Source organism: Astyanax mexicanus, chromosome 2, assembly GCF_023375975.1.
Source record: "Astyanax mexicanus isolate ESR-SI-001 chromosome 2, AstMex3_surface, whole genome shotgun sequence".
NCBI classification, from domain to species: domain Eukaryota; kingdom Metazoa; phylum Chordata; class Actinopteri; order Characiformes; family Acestrorhamphidae; genus Astyanax; species Astyanax mexicanus.
Genome location: NC_064409.1, coordinates 54,935,302 through 54,957,043, shown reverse-complemented (window position 1 = coordinate 54,957,043; position 21,742 = coordinate 54,935,302). Strand labels below are relative to the sequence as shown.

At 35.9% G+C, this 21,742-nt stretch overlaps 1 long non-coding RNA gene across 1 annotated transcript; it reads right to left on the bottom strand.

Annotated features, from left to right (window-relative positions):
• Positions 1-11,301: 11,301 nt before the first annotated feature.
• Positions 11,302-19,667, bottom strand: LOC125799206 (uncharacterized). The gene is made up of 2 exons (XR_007438035.1): positions 19,507-19,667; positions 11,302-11,670 (listed from the first exon to the last, which is right to left on the bottom strand). It is a non-coding gene; the product is annotated as an uncharacterized LOC125799206 (long non-coding RNA).
• Between the last annotated feature and the right edge of the window lie 2,075 nt (positions 19,668-21,742).

Sequence of the window (21,742 nt, the reverse complement as noted above, 5' to 3'; positions counted from 1 at the left end):
CTGAAAAATCCAGGTGTTTATATAAAATGTGTTTTACTTTCTCTTTCTTGGTTGAACGTCTTATTTGTTTCCAGGGTTATAAGGCTCAGTCCTGGTGAAGGCGTTGTTCAGCCGGCCTGCGTGACATCAACAGCATACAGTATTTTGCAAGTGGACACAGAGGCTATTGTCTTAAGCTGGTTGCCAGAGCAACATCAGACATCCATAATGAAAAGGTCTGTGTGACGTCACTGGGAGCAGTGTATAAGGAGCTCAGCAGCGTGAGGCAGGATGGAGGAAGCGTTTTTGGGTGAAGCAGACAGCTGGAGTTGGGTAATTACAGTCTGTATGAAGGATGTTTGCCTCAGAGGAACAGTTTGACTTGTTTTTAGTTTGGCTAATCAAAAGGCATTGCTCTGCCTTGTTGGAGGAACATCTCATGCTGGTACAGTTTGTTAAAGGAATAACTGTGAAGACTGGAGAGTCTGTTTTTGACTGTAGTTCTCTGATTTTTTGCTCCTTAATGAATCACATGGTAGAGAACAGTGTGATTTAATCCACCCACTGGATCAGGTGTATTGGGGCAGTTGGAGAGTAATGCTTCAAGCTCTAACTTCAAATAATGCCTCTAGAATTACAGGTGCATTTAAAAAAAATAGAACATCAATGAAAAGTTACTTTATTTCAGTAATTCAGTTCAAAATGTGAAACTAATATATTATATTGATGTATTACACACATAATTATTTATTTTAAGCTTTTATTGTTGATGATTATGGCTTACAGTTAATGGAACATCAAAAGTTTCTCAGAAAACTAGAATATTAAATAAGACCAATTGATACTTTTGGCAGTGTGGGCAGTGTGCAAAGTCTCCAAAAAAGTTGTCAGCAGAAGAAAGTATGAGGTGTTGGTTGAAGCTGAGCTGTCTTTAAACACAGTGTACCAATACCAGCAGATGACATGACTCTGCAAACCATCATTGATCATCAATAAATTTTGCATTTCATTTGGAAATCAAGGGACCAGAGTCTCAAGGATGAGTGGAGACACACACAGTTCAAGCTGCTTGAGGTCTAGTGTGAAGTTTCCACAATCAGTGATGGTTTGGAGAGACATGTCATCTGCTGGTGTTGATTCACTGTGTGATATCAGGTCCAAAGTCAGTGCAGTGTTTTCCTGGAAATTCTTACAGCACTTCATGCTTCCCTCTGGATTCAATGGATTCATTGGTTGTGGATAAACAAATGAATGAAAATATATCTTTGAAACAGAACATGAACAAATTTGCAACTCTTAGTCAACCACATTTACATCAAATGCTAAATTTCACTATAATTGTCCACCTTGTTGTGCAGCTTGCCATGACAGGGTGGACACATGCACAACAGAAAATAACCAGTGAAAATAAAAAGTGACTAAGCTGGGAAAATGTGATGTCTGTGTAGTCTTATAAGTACGATAAATAAAGTCATTTTGATGGCCTAAAGGCACAGTATTTTGATAATGATCCCTAAATAATAAAAGCAAACAGAATGTTGAGATAGCCATCGACATACTGTACATGGAGAGATTTATAAAGTACACCTAAGAAAACTAACTGTTCATTAATGTTTTAAGATCATAAGACAATTTCACAGTTTCCCCCTGAACACACTTTGTTAGATTTTTAAAGCTTTTAAAGTCACACACCTCTTAAAATGAATAATTTATTAACTCAAATTATCAACAGCTCCATTAAATAGCTCCTGCAATGTGAATAATTAATCAGCGACAAGCTCTTTTTCGTTATTTCCCACTGCTGAGATACTGGACTTTTTGATGTTATTTGGCATCCATTATATAATTACTGCTGGGTTTGATTTTATAAACATTAATTAAAGTATTAGAGTAATTACCCCAATACATCTACACATTATTTCAGTTAAAGGTGTGGTGATGGAACATTTAATAGGTCATTCCATGGACATAATTTCTTGTTTTGGATTTTTATGAAAAGATAAATCATGCAGTTTTACAGTAATACATTACAGAGGTTTTGTAGCATTATAAATGTTGTTTCAAAAATAGCACTTTTTCTATTTACATTTTTACATTTTTAATCAAGCTGTTATTCTTGATTTAAAAAAAAAATAAAACCAAGATAAAGTCATGTCACATACACAATTGAGATTTAACTGTGCTTATTAAAAAAATGTTTGAGAAAATTATATTTGTTCCTTCAGAGAAAAAAAAAATTGAATTAGATTAGCTGTTAGATTATGTTAAACTGGTGTCTTATATTAAAATATCTTCAAATATAATATATTGGACAAAACAGACATAGGACATTTTACAATAAATAAAACTCTTTATTAACACAAACCTGTTTTTATATGTTGGAGGAAAACAATATATTTTTTAAAATTTGCTATTGAAAAAAATATTTTCTAATATAGTGAACACTCGCACACTGTGATGTCATCTTGTTAGCATGGTGGCCATTATGCTCAAACCTTTTAAAATGACACTTACTTACTTTTAAAGCAGCATAATGTGTGATTTGGTATTTTTGCTACTGGCCTTCCCATACAGTTGGGAAGAGTAATTTTCACTTGGAGCCACCACTAAAGGACATATTTTACACATGCTTTTCTGGACAAGCTGACAGAAACACGACCTGAATCCCTAAAAGTAATAAAGCATGCATGCAGTGGGCTAACAAATCCAGAGGAACAATTACAGAGAAGCTACCCCCCTCTCTTACAGATCAGTACAGCATCAACATGATTTTAATGCTGTTACATTATGGTAAAAATGCTAAACATTTATGCATTAATTCTAAAAAAATATTGTAACTTAGTAGTTTTTAAAGACTAAATTTTTTTATATTAAATAAAGATTTTACCTCAACTGACCCAACAGGCTCTAGGTAAAATGAGCTCAATGTGTCGTCTCTTGCCTGCTTAGTCACGGACTACCTACTCCATTCTTACGGTACTCAATAATGGGAACTAAACATAGGTGTCCAATGAAGGCCCGTTCATTAGTCACAGTCTCCACTGAGCTGCATATTCATAATGGCTGTCCACATTGAGACGGCTGTATAATCTGATCTATCTGATTTGAGTGGATTGCATTCTGACAGGATAGAGAGAGTATTGTCTTGTGTTTGTCTTTGTGGGATTGTTCCTCATTTCTAGGTCACTGCCTGTGATAAACGCTTGAATGCATTAATGAGTTTGAAAGTGCAGAGAACTCTCCCCTCTGTGGTGAGGGGCTATGCTTATTGTTTCATACACACACACACACACACACACACTGTGTACACTGTGTGGCTATTAGTCTTCATATTTCTTCTGTGAAAGAATAGGACAGTACTTTGGGTGCTGCCAGAGTGCATGAAGGACGTTCTGTGAAAGGTTACACTTTTATCAAATGGCTTTTCATTGGCCTAATTTATGTATCTTAGCATTTAAATATCAATCAACAATAGAACAACCCCCACCACAAACACAAACCACACTCCTTTACATCATTATTTATGAACTTTTACCACTTACTCATTTAATGCAATATTCAGTACATTTTTTGACCAGTTGGAGTTGGTGTTTGGATACATTGTCATGTTAATAGCTTCAGCTGTTTTTTAAACAATAACAATGTTGCATTCATAGGAAGCCAACACCTCAATTAAACCAATTATTCTTTAAAACCCTGTTTTTTTTTTTTTGTAATTTGTAGTTGGTATAAACTGCTAATGCTAACAGTGCTAACCTGGGGCTTAAAAGTGGATTCACCATAAAACCCTGCCTTTTTTGTAATTTGTTGTCAACTGCTAATGCTAACAGTGCTAAAATGGGACATAAAAAGTTAATTCACTATTAAACCCTGGCTTTCATTTTTTTTTGTAATTTGTAGTTGGTGTAAACTGCTAATGCTAACAGTGCTAACCTGGGACATATAAAGGGGATTCACCATAAAACCCTGTTTTTTTTTTTGTAATTTGTAGTTGTTATCAACTGCTAATGCTAACAATGCTAACCTGCCACATAAAAAGTAGGTTCACTATAAAAACCTGACTTTTTCTTTTTGGTAATCTGTGGTTTTTATCAACTGGAATTGCTATGCTGACAGTAGTAACCTTGGATGTGGGACCTATTTTGACTAGATTCATGATAAAACACTATAACTGTCAAACCAGCTGTGGTTAACTCAAGAATCGTTAGCTAACTGCTGGCAGATGTTTTGAAATAGTGTACATAGCCCAGTCAGAATAATTATTTTATCAATGTATTCTGCAGGACCCGAATATTCGGGTATTCGGATATTCGTTCGTTGAGTAGGTATTCGGTTTTTAATTTTGGTATTCGGATATTCGTTTTTTTCTCCTTTCCAGAGTTCCACCTCACTCTAACCACTTCTGTTTTCGCGGGTCCCGTCAGAATATCTTGCGCGCGGGACAGAACTGAACTGTTATTGGCTGGAGCGGGAGTTTAATCCAGACGATGCGGGAGCAAATTAATAAATAGTTAAGAAAACTGTAATAATTGTAAAAAAAAAAAAACCTAAAGAAAACTCTCAACGCGCAGGATGGACCAACACACACACGCACACACCGATGGTGTTTGGACTGGGGTAAGGAACGGGACCGCACTTTTCAGCGCTGCTGTTTTAATAAATATATAAGTAAATTTGAAGCATTAAATGTAGTTTATTTAATTTATATTAGGAACGTGGGGCGGGAGCGGCAGAAATGTGTATGTGGCGGGCGGGCGCGGGATTAAAAGAAGCAATTTTTTTGCGGAGCGGTAACGAGACAGAAACGCGGGAGCGTGGAAGAGTGGGTTTAAAAATCAGTCTCGCGCAGACCTCTATTATACATGATAAAAAAAAATGCAGGCTCTTCGAAACTGATTTATATAATAAAACGTAAGGGGTAATGTGGCAACAGTAGGGGCTAAATCGGTTACAAAAGCCTGGCCTACAAAAATGATGTCTGAACGAATTTCCTCTTATCTAATATAATTTAAAATGGTTTAAAAATATAAAATAATTTCTAAGCAAACGAAATATTTAATATTGAGCTTATAGCCCAAGTGCAAAAATACAAAATCAGTAATACGGCTATGCCCTGCACAATCCTTTAACCGAAATAGACCAAGTACAGTTTACAATGACTGTCCTCTAATATAATCAACAATGTTTAAGAATATAAAATACTTCCTGAACAAACGTTTTTTTTGTTTGTTTTTTAAGCAAATAGCCTAAGTGTGAAAACACAAACAGCAATTTACTGGGCTGGCTTGCGCAGCGGACAAACCGTGCAGCAGCCTCCTAGCCTGCTTGCAGCGGATAAGCCGCGGTGTAGGGCAGCAGAAATTCCGGGATGAAAACACAAAGAAATCTGGGCTAAAAACACAGAAAAAATATGGGGTGAAAACACAAAAATCCGGGATAAAAACACCAAAAATCCAGGGTGAATATGTCTCGTCGGTCAGAGCAAATTGAACATTTTTCAGTGGATTAAAGGGGCCGTGATTTGCTTTTTTTATTTTTATTTTTTTTACCTCTTTTTTTAAAAAACGAATATTCGAATATTCGCTTCGAATCAGTGCCGAATATCCGGAGCTCAAAAAACGCTATTCGGGCCAGCCCTACACTGCAGTATTATGGACATGATTTCAATCATTTTTGCTGACCTCAATATTGCTCTATTTGTTTAATTAGTGAAGAGAGCTCATTAACATAATGTATGCATTCTTGTGGTTTTATTTTATTTATGTTATATTTATGTAGGATAGAGCATTTTTTTTTCCAATGTGTCAATTTTCTTAATAATTAAATGAACTATTGGTCTTTAAAGGATATAAATGCATTATTATACTATTTTATTTTCATTTAATCAGTGGCATAAAACTTTGTCTTAAAATGACCCCTATAATAAGACTCATTGCAATTATTTCTTGGACAAGATATCGCCCAAAAAAGTAGTATAGTATAGTATGTTTAACTGGAACACAGTTAACTCAGGTGTGACGTCAGTCTCAACTCTGACATTTGACCTCTGTGTTAAATATAACACAGCATAAGGCCATTAGAAATACAACAACACCACAGCATGAATACAGCTGTATATAAAATAGCTTTCCCTTCTGGCTACAGTGTCTGCCTTTAGCTAGGAATATTCATCAAGAGTGTTTATAAATGAGATTTTCAGCCTTGACATACTCAAGGAACATCCAGGTTTGCTTGTGAAGGACAATCCTTCATTAGCAATAAACGTTCATTTATTTACAGTCTGGACCTCGTCTCCTGTTACGCTGTTTAACAGCAGGGAGAAAGAAACCTGGCCAGCTGTCTCTGCTTGCCTGTGAGAATGTAGCAAAATACACTCTTAAACTCTTGCATCCAAGGCCACAGTGTGGTATTGCACTTCAGCAATGCTAAGAATTGTTTTGACTGGGTGGAATCAGCAGATTCCATCCCATTCTTCAGTATTCAAAAACATCAAGCTTGAATGTGTATGAATGTTCAGAACTGTCCACTCTTTGGGTTTGACCCTCTGCACCCGATACTTGTCTGCAGTCTATGTGAAGTGCAAAGATATCATGATAGAAGAGGTTCTTTAAAACAACAGTGCAAAACATAAACAAAATTCTCTCAATAAAGCTTCAGTTCTTGACATGGGAAACATTCCTTTAAGATTCTGGTCCATGTTGTCATGACTATTTCACTTTTCTTACACGTTTTTTTTTACTTTTTCCACACACTCCAAATTTCCCATCCTCTCACAACAAAGTGAAACAATAAAGAAGCACCATCTTGACTAATCAGGGGAAAAATTGTGTTTCTATCAATAGCCTGGATATTTTTGATGATGCTTCAGTAAAAACTGCTATTTATGTACTCTTCTTAAATTTATATGGCCCATTACAAATTTAATTCTTTAAAACAAATAAATATATTTACTTCAGTTATTTGCCTCAGAAGTAAATGTTTAAATTTGAAACCAATTTAACTAACATTCATAGTAAGCTTCAATCATGTATTCCCTGTTGTTTTTAAAGGATATCGTCTCATGTGTTTCTTTTCTATTGATTGTTTTAGCAAAGTTTTTTATAACAAAAAGTGGAAAGAGAAAAAAAGACTGTAAATATATTCTTTTTAACTTTCTTCTCCCATTATTCTTCATGTTCTATGACAAACTTACAACCTTAAACAGACCTGTTTCGTTAAAAACAAGCATAAAGGCCCATTGGAGAAATTGCTCTAGCCATGGCACTCAACAACAATAGCCTTTCCTCGGGCAGAAACAGCTATTTTGTCAATTGGTAGGTCCCTAAAATACAGAGACAAATATTTATTTAGCTAGAATGTAGATTTTGTTTCTCCCAACATAAAATACATTTTCATTTCTTATGATTTAGTACAGCACATTCACCTGTACAATGAATGTAAATTCAGCTTCTCTCCTACTATTTCTCATTCATATTAATATTGAAGGTTCAAAAGAAAAGGCTTTTGAGAGACGATGCATCAGTCTACCAAAAATCATACGTCAGATCAGCAGAGCACACTGACAGTAAGTGTTCTCTGTGTTCTGAAGCATGATGTCCCTACAGGTCTGAAAGTGCACACAGAGTGCACTTCACATTAATCAGATATTTAAATTATTACAGGGAATGATGCCACAGAAGGACCACTTTCGGTTCCCTACCTTGGGCATAATATATTGTTTTAAAAGTTTTAAACTTATGTGGATTCTTGCCAGAGTCACTTGTCAGTTTGTCACCAGTCACAATAATTACCAACCCAGTGGACAGCACTGGTGGTGTCTGGCTAGAGTTGCCATTCTATGATGTATTCCCACTACACATGTAACACTGTGGATTCACAGAATGTTAAATGCTTGTAAAACTTCAGAAACTCTGATCAGTCATATTAACTTGTCATGAGCACGCTGGCTAGTGTTCATCCTCACTCACTGAATAACATGTCTCTACATATACTGGTGTATATAATCATTGTATCTACATTTTAAATTTGGAATGGAGGTTTTTTTTTTGTTTTTTTTGAGGAGCCTAAAGCTCCATAAATCTGACAGTTGACATTAATATTAAGTGACAATTTCATGATGAATGGAACAAAAGAAATGCTGAAAAATGACCTATAAATTATGATGTTATTTTTTTGTTCTCCAGGAAAGTTGCACGTTTTACATATTTTGTGTGTGAAGTGTGACAATCTAAAACACTCATATGTAAGTATGTGTGTAATGGTGCTGTTTGTATGCTAGTGGTGACCTGAAGGTGATGCTAGGCAGAGTCTTGGCATTCTGCAGCACAATACCAGCACTGACTTGGAACCATAAACAATCTCTGCATTGTGTGTGTGTGTGTGTGTGTGTGTGTGTGTGTGTGTGTGTGTGTGTGTGTGTGTGTGTGTGGGAAAGGATTCTGCTGAAGTCGTGTCAGGGACTGTCAAGTCTGGATTCGATTTCAGTTGTTATACAGTATACAGTAATAACATGTCATAGAATGTTCCAATTAAATATTTACATATTTAGCTAAATTAACTTGAAAGATGAGCTCATACGAGCTGAGTGAGTTGAGTGATATTGCTTTGATGTGTTTTCATTCAGAAAACATGTCTGCTTGTCTGATGACTGGGGATTGCCTTTCATTTAAATCAGAAATCACAGTGGGAGAACTTCACTGAGTTTCCACTTATACAAAGGGAACCGTTTGCGTCATTGTGGCGTTCGGGGTCAAGAGGGAACAATCAAAGTCCTGTGTGGGCCTTTTTATGGCATGTGGGAGATGGCCAAGCAGGCACCAGTGGCCTGTAACTCACTCATCACAAAGAAACAGAAATCGAGCGACTAGCAGCACCAAACTACTCAGCCTCACACTGAGCATCCGCTGACCCATGAAAGCTACATAAAAACACTTCAACACACTTCAGGCTGAAACACAGCAAGATTTCTAGCCGTATTTCAAAGCCACCAATGCACCAATGCCACCTGAAGCAAATTAGCATTTATAATAGGTTTTTAAAAAAAGGTCACCTCATAGAATATAAGTTTAATATTAATTTGCTCTCTAGTATCCAGTATGGATCTATGCTGTCACACTACATTGAAGTGAGAGAGTCTGAAGAGCTTTCAGAATGGCTCTTAAAAGGTTTCTGATTTGTTCTAAAGGTCAGTCTTTTCCTGTAGTGAATCAATTTATGGAGAGATTGGCAGGTCTGCTGATTCCTGGAGGCATTTGGAAGTACAAGCCACACATGATCACCTGAGATGCTCCTTCTGTTTTGCTCTGCTTATTGATGAAGAAATGAACTTGGACTTGGGATGGGGGGAGGTTGTTTAGAAGGTTAAGCAAAAAAAAATAAGTCTGCAGTCTCTGTAGTCTCAGATACATAAATTGATAAAATTGTATTTGTAACACTTGTACTTTGTGATATCTGACCTTTATTATAAGCCAAAAGTCATGGGATAACAGTATGTAAATTGATTTTGAAGTGTTTTTTTTTTTCAGAGAGCAGCTTGGGAATGGCCATAGCCGTTTTATTTTGTGAGTAAAGTTGGCAACATTAAATGAGTCTGAGTGAGGCCTGATAGTGTATGAGAAATACATCACACAAGCATTGGAAAGCACAGTGAATGGTAATGATCGGATGAATTGAATTGTCTTTGAGAAGAGACATTCAAATCATATTAACATTCGAAGCCCCACATTCATATCCTGCAACAATTTATACTCTGATGTGCCCAAGGTCATGTTACATAAAACTACTTCCAGCATAACAACCTTATCCTTTCTGTGAAACATGTTGGTGGTAGTATCATAGTTTGCGTAGGTATTTTGTTGCATCTGGTGAAGGATGACTAGCCTTTATTGATTTAACAATGAATTTTAAATTATATATGGGGATTCTAAAGGAAAATGTCATTACATCTGTTCATAAACTGAATCTCAAGAGAAGAATAATGTTAAAAATGCAATATGTAATATTTTCCTACAGGTCTGTTTACTTTGAGTTATTTTACTGGGTTGAAATTTATTTACTGATTTAGTGCGTGAATTCTTCGTAAGCTATGTGACACCAGTGAAAAAAAAATAGAACTCTGTTCTGTCATTGTGTTTAAAGGTACATAATATAATATTTTCCTCCAGGTCTGTTTACTTTAATTTACCATTTAATGGCCTCCTGCCAAAGAAAGGCATTATACATGTTAAAAAACTGCCCTTTACCCTCACAACATGCCATTATTTAAGATTCAGTAATTTTTATTGTTAGGCAATACTAATTTTGATATCCCTTAGATAGGTGTTTTACACAAAAAAGCTACTGATTGTACCTTTTAATGTTCTGGAATGGCGAGGTCGAAGTCCTGAACTTGTGTTGTGTAAGGACCTGAAGCACATAATGTAAGGAAATCCACCAAAACCCCAGAGTCAAAGCTGTTCTGTACTGAGAAATGGGCTAAAATTCCTCTAAGCCAGAGTGCAGGTGTAACAATGTAAGATAATCTACACATTACCAAATAGACAAATTTGTGTTTCTGTGTTTCTGTGTACTTTCCCGTATTAAACTACTGCTGTTCCCACTTACCTGCACAGTCCCAAAAGAGTCCCAGTGGCTAACACCCTGAGCTATACTTACCTGGGTAAGGCTTCCCTGGGAGGTGAAAGATGCTAGCTACACCTGAGAGTAGGTGCTATGTATATTTGTTTAAGACTTAAATGACTGTGCAGTCATAGTTGTCTTTTCCTCTGTTGGGAGGCTTTTTATTTATTTATTTTTTTAAATGTTTTTTTTTTGCCCGTTTGTAAATACTCTGCACTGCTGTGGCAAATTAAAGGTGACTGGACTTAGAGACTGAATGCAAAGGTTCACATACTTTCAATTTTGTAATATTGGATCATTTTCCTCAATAAATAAATGACCAAGTATAATATTTTTGTCTAATTTGTTTAATTGGGTTAAACTTGGTCTTATATTTGGTCTTTATCTACTTTTAGGACTTCTGTAAAAATTATACAAAACTATAAATTATGTATAGATATATATTCTATAATTATATAGAAAAAATGGTTCACCCAAAACTGCATATATTGTTGCTGTCTGGCAAAAACCTTGTATATCCATTTTGCTGTTTTTTACTTGTTGACCTTATAATCTGCTAGTCTTGTTATGAATATAAGGCTTCAAAATGCCATTTTTTAGACTGACTTTCATTTTTTTTTTTTTTTTTTTCGTTTTTTTCATGGGGGTCATATTATGAAGCAATTGCTATGTTGAATGCATACCATTAAAAAGCTAGCTAAAATGTAGCTTGTACAATAAATCTTTTATTGTAACTATGAAAAAACTACATAGTTTACTATTAAAAATGAACACAGCTTTTTGAACACACTTGGCCTTTTAATTACTCTCTCCTATTTTTCTTTGAAACTCTTCTGATGGCATTTCATACATTTGGATCTGCTCACCTCCCTCAGTGGTGAGTCTGTTCACACAAAGACGCCGCTCTGGTGAACTCAATGGTGCCTCTCTGGAACATTCCAGTCTCTCTTGTGTACTGAGTGGACAGCTGCCTCCCGTACCCTCTGAAGCAGTAGCAGGGCGGTGGTAAGCAGAAGGTGGAGGAGGAGGAGGAGGAGGAAGAGGAGGAGGGGTCGGACAGCATTACTTCTGGGCCTGTGAATGGCAAGTGAATTAAATAATTATTGCTCATGCAAAGGCTGTGCTAATGAGCTTTCATTCCTGAGCCTTGGGCCAGCACTGACTCATGCATGATGGAGTTCAATTATGGCTGTGTGTGGATGCATAGAAGTTTCCTAGGCAATATCTTCATCACAACCATTCTAAAATGTATTTTTCCTACAAAGACATATTTTCCTCATATTATATTCATTGTGTAGGGGTCCAAAGACATCAGCCCACTTGATTTCATATATTTAAGGTTTTCTCCGAAATAAGGCCATTGCTAGAGCTACCGGCTAAATCACTTCACCTCTACCTTAGTGAGAAGCTGAGTTACTGAATTTAGGCAGCTCAACATAGAAGAAAAACACCCTCTGGGTAATGTTGTTTTGACTGTGAATCATGCTTTCAAAGCCAATTTATGTCCTCTCATTCTACTCTACTCTAACATGCAGGAATGGCTACACTGCAGTTACAGCAGGGGAACTTTGACTGTGGGATATAAACTGCTTGTTAAATTTAAATGTAACCCCAGCAGAATGTCCTAACACTCATCTGATAGAGATTAGAGCAAGGCCTCTCAGCTCCGTTCCTCCAAGAGCTGAATCAGCAGTGCTTAAGCAGGAAAATCACCAAAATGGACTGGACTCTGTTCCTCCAGGAGCAGCAACTTCAGAGCAGAAGTGGAGACCAGAATGCCTAATGTTAATATCAAATGGTGCTTTAAGATGAAAAAAATAGGAAATTTAATACTGATAGAATACTGATCTATGAAACCTGCAGCAAAGCTAGATCTTCAGGGAGAAAGTTGGGGAACACAGCACTGAAACACTGACTACTGAGACCATAGTATGACTTAATTTATATGACTTAAGTTGATGCCTTCTTGTGGTGCAGTAATTATGGTAAATATGAGTTTTAAACTGTGAAGTTGCACATGAACACCCACCCTTAAGGTGTCATTTCTAGTGAAAAACTTATAGGCTGTGTCCCAATTTTGTACTACCCACTAATACAAGAAGATTTGTACTAGATAATCAAGTTATCTATACTCATCAATTGTGTTTGGTAGGTTAGTACTTTTTGTACTAACAGGAAGTGACAAAGCATGAGCATTTTTTTCTTTTTTTATTTAGTTTTCTCTTTTTTTCTTTTAAATATGCATTGCATTGTGGGATAATAAAATTGTGTTCATTTTACACTCAAAAACTGAAAGGTTTGGAGTATATTTTGTGGATATTTGAGTATACGCAATATTGAAACTTTTATCTGCATATACTATGTACTAAACCAGGGGTGTCCAAACTACGGCCCGCGGGCCATTTGCGGCCCGTTTCCTTTTTTGGAGCGGCAGGTATTTTAGAAATAGAATAAAGGTTGGCCCGCTGTTAAGCAGGTTTTTATAATGTGAGATTAAAAATTTCAAATTCAAAACGCTAGGTGTCAGAAACGGGCCAAAGAGTCTAAAAGCGGAGAGGGTAAATTTGTAGCGCAGTAAAACGGCCAAAGAGTTTAAAAGCGGAGAGTGTGCTCAGTTGTAGCGCAGAAAAGTGGGCCAAAGTGTCTAAAAGCGGAGAGTGCTCAGTTGTAGCGCAGAAAAACGGGCCAAAAAATCTAAAAGCAGAGAGGGTGCGCAGTTGTAGCTCAGAAAAAATGGGCCAAAGAGTCTAAAAGCGGAGAGGGTGTGCAGTTGTAGCGCAGAAAAAACGGGCCAAAGAGTCTAAAAGCAGAGAGGGTGCGCAGTTGTAGCGCAGAAAAAACGGGCCAAAGAGTCTAAAAGCAGAGAGAGTGCGCAGTTGTAGCGCAGAAAAAACGGGCCAAAGAGTCTAAAAGCGGAGAGAGTGCGCAGTTGTAGCACAGAAAAAACAGGCCAAAGAGTCTAAAAGCAGAGAGGGTGCGCAGTTGTAGTGCAGAAAAAACGGGCCAAAGAGTCTAAAAGCAGAGAGGGTGCGCAGTTGTAGTGCAGAAAAAACGGGCCAAAGAGTCTAAAAGCGGAGAGGGTGCGCAGTTGTAGTGCAGAAAAAACGGGCCAAAGAGTCTAAAAGCGGAGAGGGTGCGCAGTTGTAGTGCAAAAAAAAAAATGGGCCAAAGAGTCTAAAAGTGGCGAGAGTGTTCAGTTGCAGCGCAGAAAAAACGGCCAAAGAGTCTAAAAGCGGAGAGGGTGCGCAGATGTAGCGCAGAAAAAAACGGGCCAAAGAGTCTAAAAGTAGCGAGAGTGAAGTTGTAGCACAGAAAAAAGGCAAAAGAGTCTAAAAGTTGCCGTAATTAAGGAGTTTAATATTAAGAGACATTATGAAATGAAACATCAATTTGAAAAATCTTAGTTTACACAACACTGTCAAAGAAAGATAAAGATAGTAAGTAAAGTAAAATGGTGTGCACATGAAAGTAATCAGGAAAATGTATTATTTAAAGTTGTATATTTCATGACTTCAAATATATTTCATTTATATTTAAACCCCTGTACTAAACTATAGTACTAGTAATTAGTACGCAATTGCATTACACCCATAAATAAAAGGCACGAACCTAAACTACAAAAAAACAGCAGTAAAGGATATGGGTAGTGTTGGGTGAATAGACTGGAGCACCAGAAAAAAAAAAAAAAAAAAGCAGAAGCTTCATCTTTTCCAATAACCTTTATTTTGGCCACAACAGTGCGGAACATTTACAAGCACACAGTCCAAAAAAAATAATAATAAAATAAATGGCCTTATGGTGTAAAACCATGACTGCAAAGACATTAAGTCAACTAAAAGTCAATATAGGCAGTATATATAAAGGTAGCCCCTCCCATGGAGCATACCAATCCTTAATTACAGGTACAGCAATACATTAATAATTATTCAGAATTTACAGAAAAAAAAGTATGGCAAATATTGAGATTTGATACATAATCAAAACATACAATAGAATTCACTCATTAATATTTACAGTGTGCACACATTATTAACATATTTTCCCTTTTTTTTGTATTTTTTTCTCCCCACCACTTCTACAGAGGATGGGCTCACCCAGGTAGGTATAGTTCAGGATTTAACCCACTAGTACGCTTTCAGAATCGTACAGGTAAGTATGAGCAGTGCTAGGTAGTTTCAGCTGTTTCTTGGGGAAATAATGTTCTTGCCTGTTTAAGTGCTTGACAGATCTGACACAATAATAGAGTCTCATATAGAACATCACATTCTGCCTAGTTTCTTTCTTCAAGCTCTCTGTAAGTACACAGAGCTGATCTGTATTCATTACATCATGTGCAAAAAACAATTTGCTATGTTAATCATCTGTTCCAGGTGGATGCTGTTTGGATGAGACGGGTAAGAACAATTTCCCTAAGAAATGGCTGAAAACAAACTTTATATCCCATTTTTCATATTGGTCTGACAACAAGGCACTTGACCTTGGGTACTTGTAATTCCAACTTCATAATTGGAAAACAATAACGTTATCTCTGTCTGCGTTTTTATTTGTCTATCTGTCTGTCTGTCTGTGTGCACATTATCAGTATTTTTAGCTCTGTTAAAATGCTAACGTGGGTCACAGTTAATCAAGGAAGCGACATGTTAAGATGTGAAAGTGAGTCCATGCAATCTTATTTAAAGAGCAAAAAATAATAATTCAGATTATCAAGTGCCTTAAAACTTTTAGGAGTTGCTGAAGTTGTTGTATAACTAAGATTGTCAATTATGACCCATATTTATATCATTAAGTTTTTACGCAAGATCCCCAAACTTCCAGTGCGGTAGCCGTTTTAATAAGGCCTTAAATTGTACCACAATGTTGCATATGGGTGTTGCGCCCAATTCATGTAAACACCAGTTATATGTTGTGACAATCTTGACTGTCATAACATTTAAAAATGTTTGTGTATGTTTAAACACTATGAGCTTACTACAAAACTAATGTGTGATTATAAATGGATTTATTTGATGTCCCACGGGTTTATCACCCATCCATAAGTAAATACACACACACACACAGTGTCAGTTCAAGAGGGCTTATAGCCAGAGTCACTGGCAGAGGGTCCTTAAAGTGGGGGTAAATAAATGTATGTTACTGGGTCACTGCTAAATGAAAACCATCATATCCATAACCAAAATATGATTCCTTTAAATCAATTTCTATATATATGTATATATGGATAAATATATATTAGTTAGGTAAAAAAAGGGTAGGCAAAATAAGCTAATAGCTTCAGCCTATACCTTTTCGGTTGTTTAAAGAGATTGTTTAAATGCAAGATAGAGGATGTGATTTTTTTTCTTTCTTTTTCTCTTTTCTTTAATTTCTGTTCTTTATGTGTGTATATGTTTTGGCAAAAACCGAAATAAAAAAGCAAGTCACTTTACTGTTAATGCTAAAATCAATAACCTGACAAGTCAAACATAGTCCACATAGATCCTTTCACCAACTACAGACACAGCTGATCTGTATTCATTTCAGAGATCATGTGCAAAAAAACAAAACAACAATCTTTGGTCTGTTTGCTGTTAATCATCTTTTCCAGGTTGATGCTGTTTGGATGAGTCAAGCTGAAACTGAATTCTGTGCTTAACAGCTCTATATAGTAAATGAATCAAGTAAAAGTTCTTTTTTATTATTATTTTCTTTGCAATTATATTTCAATAAAATTGTATCTACTAAAGGCAAAACACTTTTAGTTCACTGTTTGGTTTGGCTGCTTTGTTCATTGCTGCACATTGATTTTTTTATATTTTCAGAAGCAGAGCTAAGCCAAAGCCATGTGTGCACACACACAAGCTACATCTATTTTTTTACTACATTCAAGTTCATTTGTGATCAGACAAGTGGAAAGTGATCGTTTAAATGCTAATTTAGACTGTATACACTCAGTTTCTGATGTAAAACTGATATATATACATTTGTGAAAGCCATAAATGTCTACATTTAAAACATACTGCATTTACACTGCATTTAAAGTGTCAGTAATTTATTTACACATATCTTGCACATGTATGTTTCTGTGTTTTATAGACTCCCTACAATACATCATGTATAGCTTTTCTTTAGTAAAGCTGTCTCTTTTGTGTGTCCAGAGGCACTCGTGTCACACTGCTGTAGCCCAGGCCAGCCCCTCGGCTGAAAAGAGCACTACGCCTGTCACAGACAGTCACTAGGCACTCTTTTGTTCAGATTCATGCTAATGTGGCATTTATGTGCCCATTTAACTGTAAAGCAACCCTCAGTTTAGAGTCCTATACAGTCATGGTATGACAGAAATGTCAAACTTGCATTTCATTACAGAAAAAATACATGTAGTTCTGGGATTTCTGGGCATTTCTCCTCCTTGGTTTAGCCAGTTCCTCACCTTATCTGACCTTTAAACATGACCTTCTCGGGTTCCTCACACCACAGCCCTGCGTTCAGCTACATTATCTATCACAAAGACTTCTCTACACTTCAAATCTGGAAGAGGATCTCAGCGCTTCATATTCTGGAACAATATGGAGTGTGATGTGGATGTAGTGACCTAGATTACAGAATCTAGAGAACACATGACATATTGTATCAGAAATGGCTTAAATTTCAGCAGAACAAAGACGATTCAAGATCATGTCATAATGAATGGAATGAAATTCTACACTATTTTGTTGACATCTGCCCTTTCAACACTGCTGCTGATATTAAGGGTATTTTTAACAGCATATACGCTTCTGGGGAGGGATAAGACTAGATTTTGGAACATGACTTTAAGCATTTTTCTTAGAAAAGTTCGCTTCAAAGGCAATAAACAAAAGGCAAAATTCTGGATCCTATAGGTACTGATATTCCAGAGAATGCAGTTTCATTGTGCTGAGTTTTCTATGCATATTTATCATTATGATTTAACATATGGTCTTGTTTTAAATGTTCTTGATTAAATTTTCCTCTGAATCATTAATTTATGCTTTTAATTTCAATCTCTTTTCTCTAATGCTTGTCTACACTATAAGTGTCACCTTAAGTTACACATGAATATAAATAATGATTGATTGATTGATTTCTCCACAGCCCAATGCAGGGAGGCTTTGTTTGAGTGTATATAGGGCAGATTTGGGTATTTGCGCAACCTCAAACTCAAATGCATTAGCACCAGAGCTCCATATCTCATTCTATCAAATATGATTTTCACGAAACACAACTGAATGCCATTATCAGCACTAAGTAAAGCTGCTTTTAATGACATGGTGTGTCTGAGTACTTTTGGACATTAACCACAAGTAAGGTCATTTGAGAACTTTGCTGCCATCTATAGTTAAAAGGAAGCAAATGCAACTATCAGTCACAATAACATAGCATTACTACTAATAGTGTGTAGAATGGAAAATTAACAGTTGCCATATAAGAATCATATAATGTGAGGTCTAAACTACTGTGACCTAATGGTGAGGTTCTTTAATAAATTACAGATTCTTCACACTTAAATTTGACTATTAAAAACACGGTTCCTCATGGAACCAAATTGGTTCCATCATTGCACTGCTTAAAGAACCATTTGAAGCACCTTTATTTTCATACATTTATTTTTATTTAATAGTGCACTTTATGGTTGTTCTCTGAATCAACAGAAAATGTACACTTATGGCTCATTCTACATTTCTAGTTAAAGAACTCTTTCTTCCCCACTGCCATCAGACTCTGGAACCTCAAAACTTCAGAAATAACCCTGCACCTTACTCTCTACCCGTTTACCTGTCACTGACACTTCTCAGAGGCATATGTTAATTTTACTGCAATAATGTTTATAATTGCACTACTGAACCTTTTGCACTTTTCTCACATCTCAGATAATCATGTTTTACTTGTAAATAATATCCATATCACATATTACTGAAATCATGTAAATATTTCAATTCTTAAATGTAAATTTAACACCAATTTAATATTTATATTTAGTTTATCTCTTGCTTTATTGTATAGTTTTCTCTTTATATCGAATACTTGGCGAGGAGCAAAGAAAGAACTTCATCGTACCAAGAAACTTGTTTCCTTACTGTGCACATGAAAATAAACTCTTCAAATCTTAAAGCATTGTTGCTACTTTCACTATTTAATAAAAGTAGCCTTATTTTTTATTCTAAAAAATCTGCTTCTTCATACACTTGATTTATGTGGTTGCTACTTGCTACCATAGACTGTATCTAAGTATGAACAGGACGTCTTCATTCACTCTCATTACAGCGTTTAGAAGCCAAAAGACGGCCGAAATGGAAGCTGCCATATTGCGTGCGCCTGCGCAGTAGAGGCAATGTGGAGCCAGAACAGGAGCAGCAGAGGGGGGAGGCGAGGCCCAAACTCCGCCCACATGTCGGAAACTCCCTCCACCCGTATTAGGGACGCGCACAGCCAGCGCGTCAATCACCACATCGCCACGCCCCTTTAAATATCACAAAATAACTCCTGTAAAACACAGTGACTGTAAAAAGTGGGGCTTGCAGAATGTACAGAACCCAACTTTCAAAAAAATAAAAAAATAAAATACTGGATGTGTAATTTTACATTTAAAAAATCTGTCATCTCCCATTCAAATGAATAGATATAGGCTAGGTTAAAAGTTTTACTGGAGCCAGCCACTAGAGGGCGTAAGAGATGTAGATATTTGATATACGTGACCATAGATATCTTATATATAAGTTATCTTATAGATATCTTACACTTATATATTAGCGGTCTAATTTCGCGCTAGCCGCAAAATAACGAAAGAAAACACTATCATCCCTGGTTCTGCTCCACACACCTAACTTCCCTCGCTAGCATTCAGACCGCTAACACAGCTGCCCATCTAGACAAGATATATCATGTCAAACTTAATCATCAAAACTTAAAACCTACCTTAACCATCCAGTTTGCCCACTAAATTGTAGCTAACACACTTAACTTGGGAGCAGTGCTTCGCTCATATTTAGGTCCATCCTGTCTGTGATCTTTACTCCGTGACTTGCTGCAGCTGAAATGCGAGGCCTGTGCTGATTGAGATGACGTGCTGTGGGTGCGGTTAGTAAGGGTAACACTAACACCTCTGGTCACACTCTGGGAGTTAATCTAAAACTAGAGTTTAGTAATATTTGTGTTAACACAGAGTTAATTTAAAGGAAAACATGTTAACACTCTATTTTAACACTGCTTGTTGTTTTTCTGGGAGTGAAACCAAACCTATAAGACTCTATTCAGAGATTTACTCTTGCAGTAGTTAGGTTAACTCTCTACTCTCAAATATTTAACCAACACCAGAATTTTAACTCTGTTGAATTTGCTGTGTACGTGACCTGTACACTCAGACTGAATAATGTACCTGAGGAATAGAGTTATCATTAAAAAGAAAACATTAAAGAAAACATGAAAAAATTGTGTTAAGCCATGGACAGAACCCTATTTTCTACAACTGACAGCAGAACTGTCTTCGTTTTTTGACTGATTTTGTTGATCAGCTGTTCAGTCACTGTTAACTACAATAATACCTTCTATATATTTTTTTATTCACAATATTTATATTTTATGGGACCATTTATATTTTATGGGGCCACCGTATTTTTACGGAGGCCCCAAAAGGACCGTTTTTTCACTTAAATTATCTAGGCATAATTAATATGAAGGGGGGAATTAGGTAATTACCCACTCCGGCCTGCAGATGGAACCAATACGCTATGAATCCTCTTCCCAAACCCCACTGGTTGTTTAGTGCTGTAAGTTAATTCTAGGATTTGCACTACTAATGGAAATTCACCGCTGCCGTATGTATGAACCATTCCACCGAATGAGTGACATTTGCTTGTTGTACTCTTCCACATTTGTTTAACTATTCATGTAAAAAGAATGTTTAAAAACATGACCACTGATAGATATAGATATATATGATTTTATATATATATATATATATATATATATATATATATATATATATATATATATATATATATATATATATAGAGAGAGAGAGAGAGAGAGAGAGAGAGAGAGAGAGAGAGAGAGATCACTATAAATCACTATATATGCATGCACATTATATTTTTCTAAAAGAGGCAAAGCCATTTTTATCTTATCAAGAAGACCCAAACCTGAAATACAGTTTATTAAACAAATGGATAAATGCTAAATCAAACAGAACTGTGTAAAAGTGGTTTACATTAAATAATATTCACATTAATAAACCAATAAACCAGGGGACAATACTCATTCCTGTTACTGGCACTCATTTTTATGTTATGAGTAACAGAAATGGGGTTAACAAAATTAGCAAAAACATGAAAAATAGCTAAATGGCAGCTGAGCATGAGGACACTGAGCACAAAATGTGTATTTAAAAAATAAACAAATAACATGAATTAATTTACGTAAAAGAAATAGGTGTTAAGATCAAATATAAAGAAAAACAAATAAGGGAATTTAATGTTGGTCTTCACATGGTTATCAGAAAAAAACAATTGATGTTACTTCCTGTTGTATACTAACTTGTTCCAGATGAGGTAATTTTTTACAGTAACATGAATGAGTAAAACCCAGGAACATGTGTATTTTAACTTAAATATTATGTGTTTATTACGAAAAAAATATTTTAAAGCATAAATGTGATTTGGACTCACAAAATGCAAAAAATGACATCTCTGAAGGATTTTTATTTTATAGTAAAAATGCTATTTTTCACTGTTATTAATTATCAATGTACAAGACACTAAGCTTAATAATAAAATGTATTTTAAAGTTATATTGTGTGCACATTTATACATGTAATTTCCTGGGGACAGAAATGTTACAGGTTTGGCAGAATATGCCATCGCTTTATTCACTTTATTTTAACTCAAATACAAAGATAGAGTTTCAGTGCTTGTTAACTGACATCTGTAAATTATGTCAGTGTCATTTGAAGCGTTTTAAAGCGCAAAACACCATTTCAAAGTATTTTCACAAATATATTGAAGTGATATTGGTTTTCATTTAAGAGTAGACACAGCTTTCTGGACAACTTTAGGATTAAATAGATACCCGCACATGCACACACCTTAATCGACGTGGCCCGGAAAAAAACGCATCTCCTCCTAATTAAGAACGAATACCTCTTATTTATCAGAGC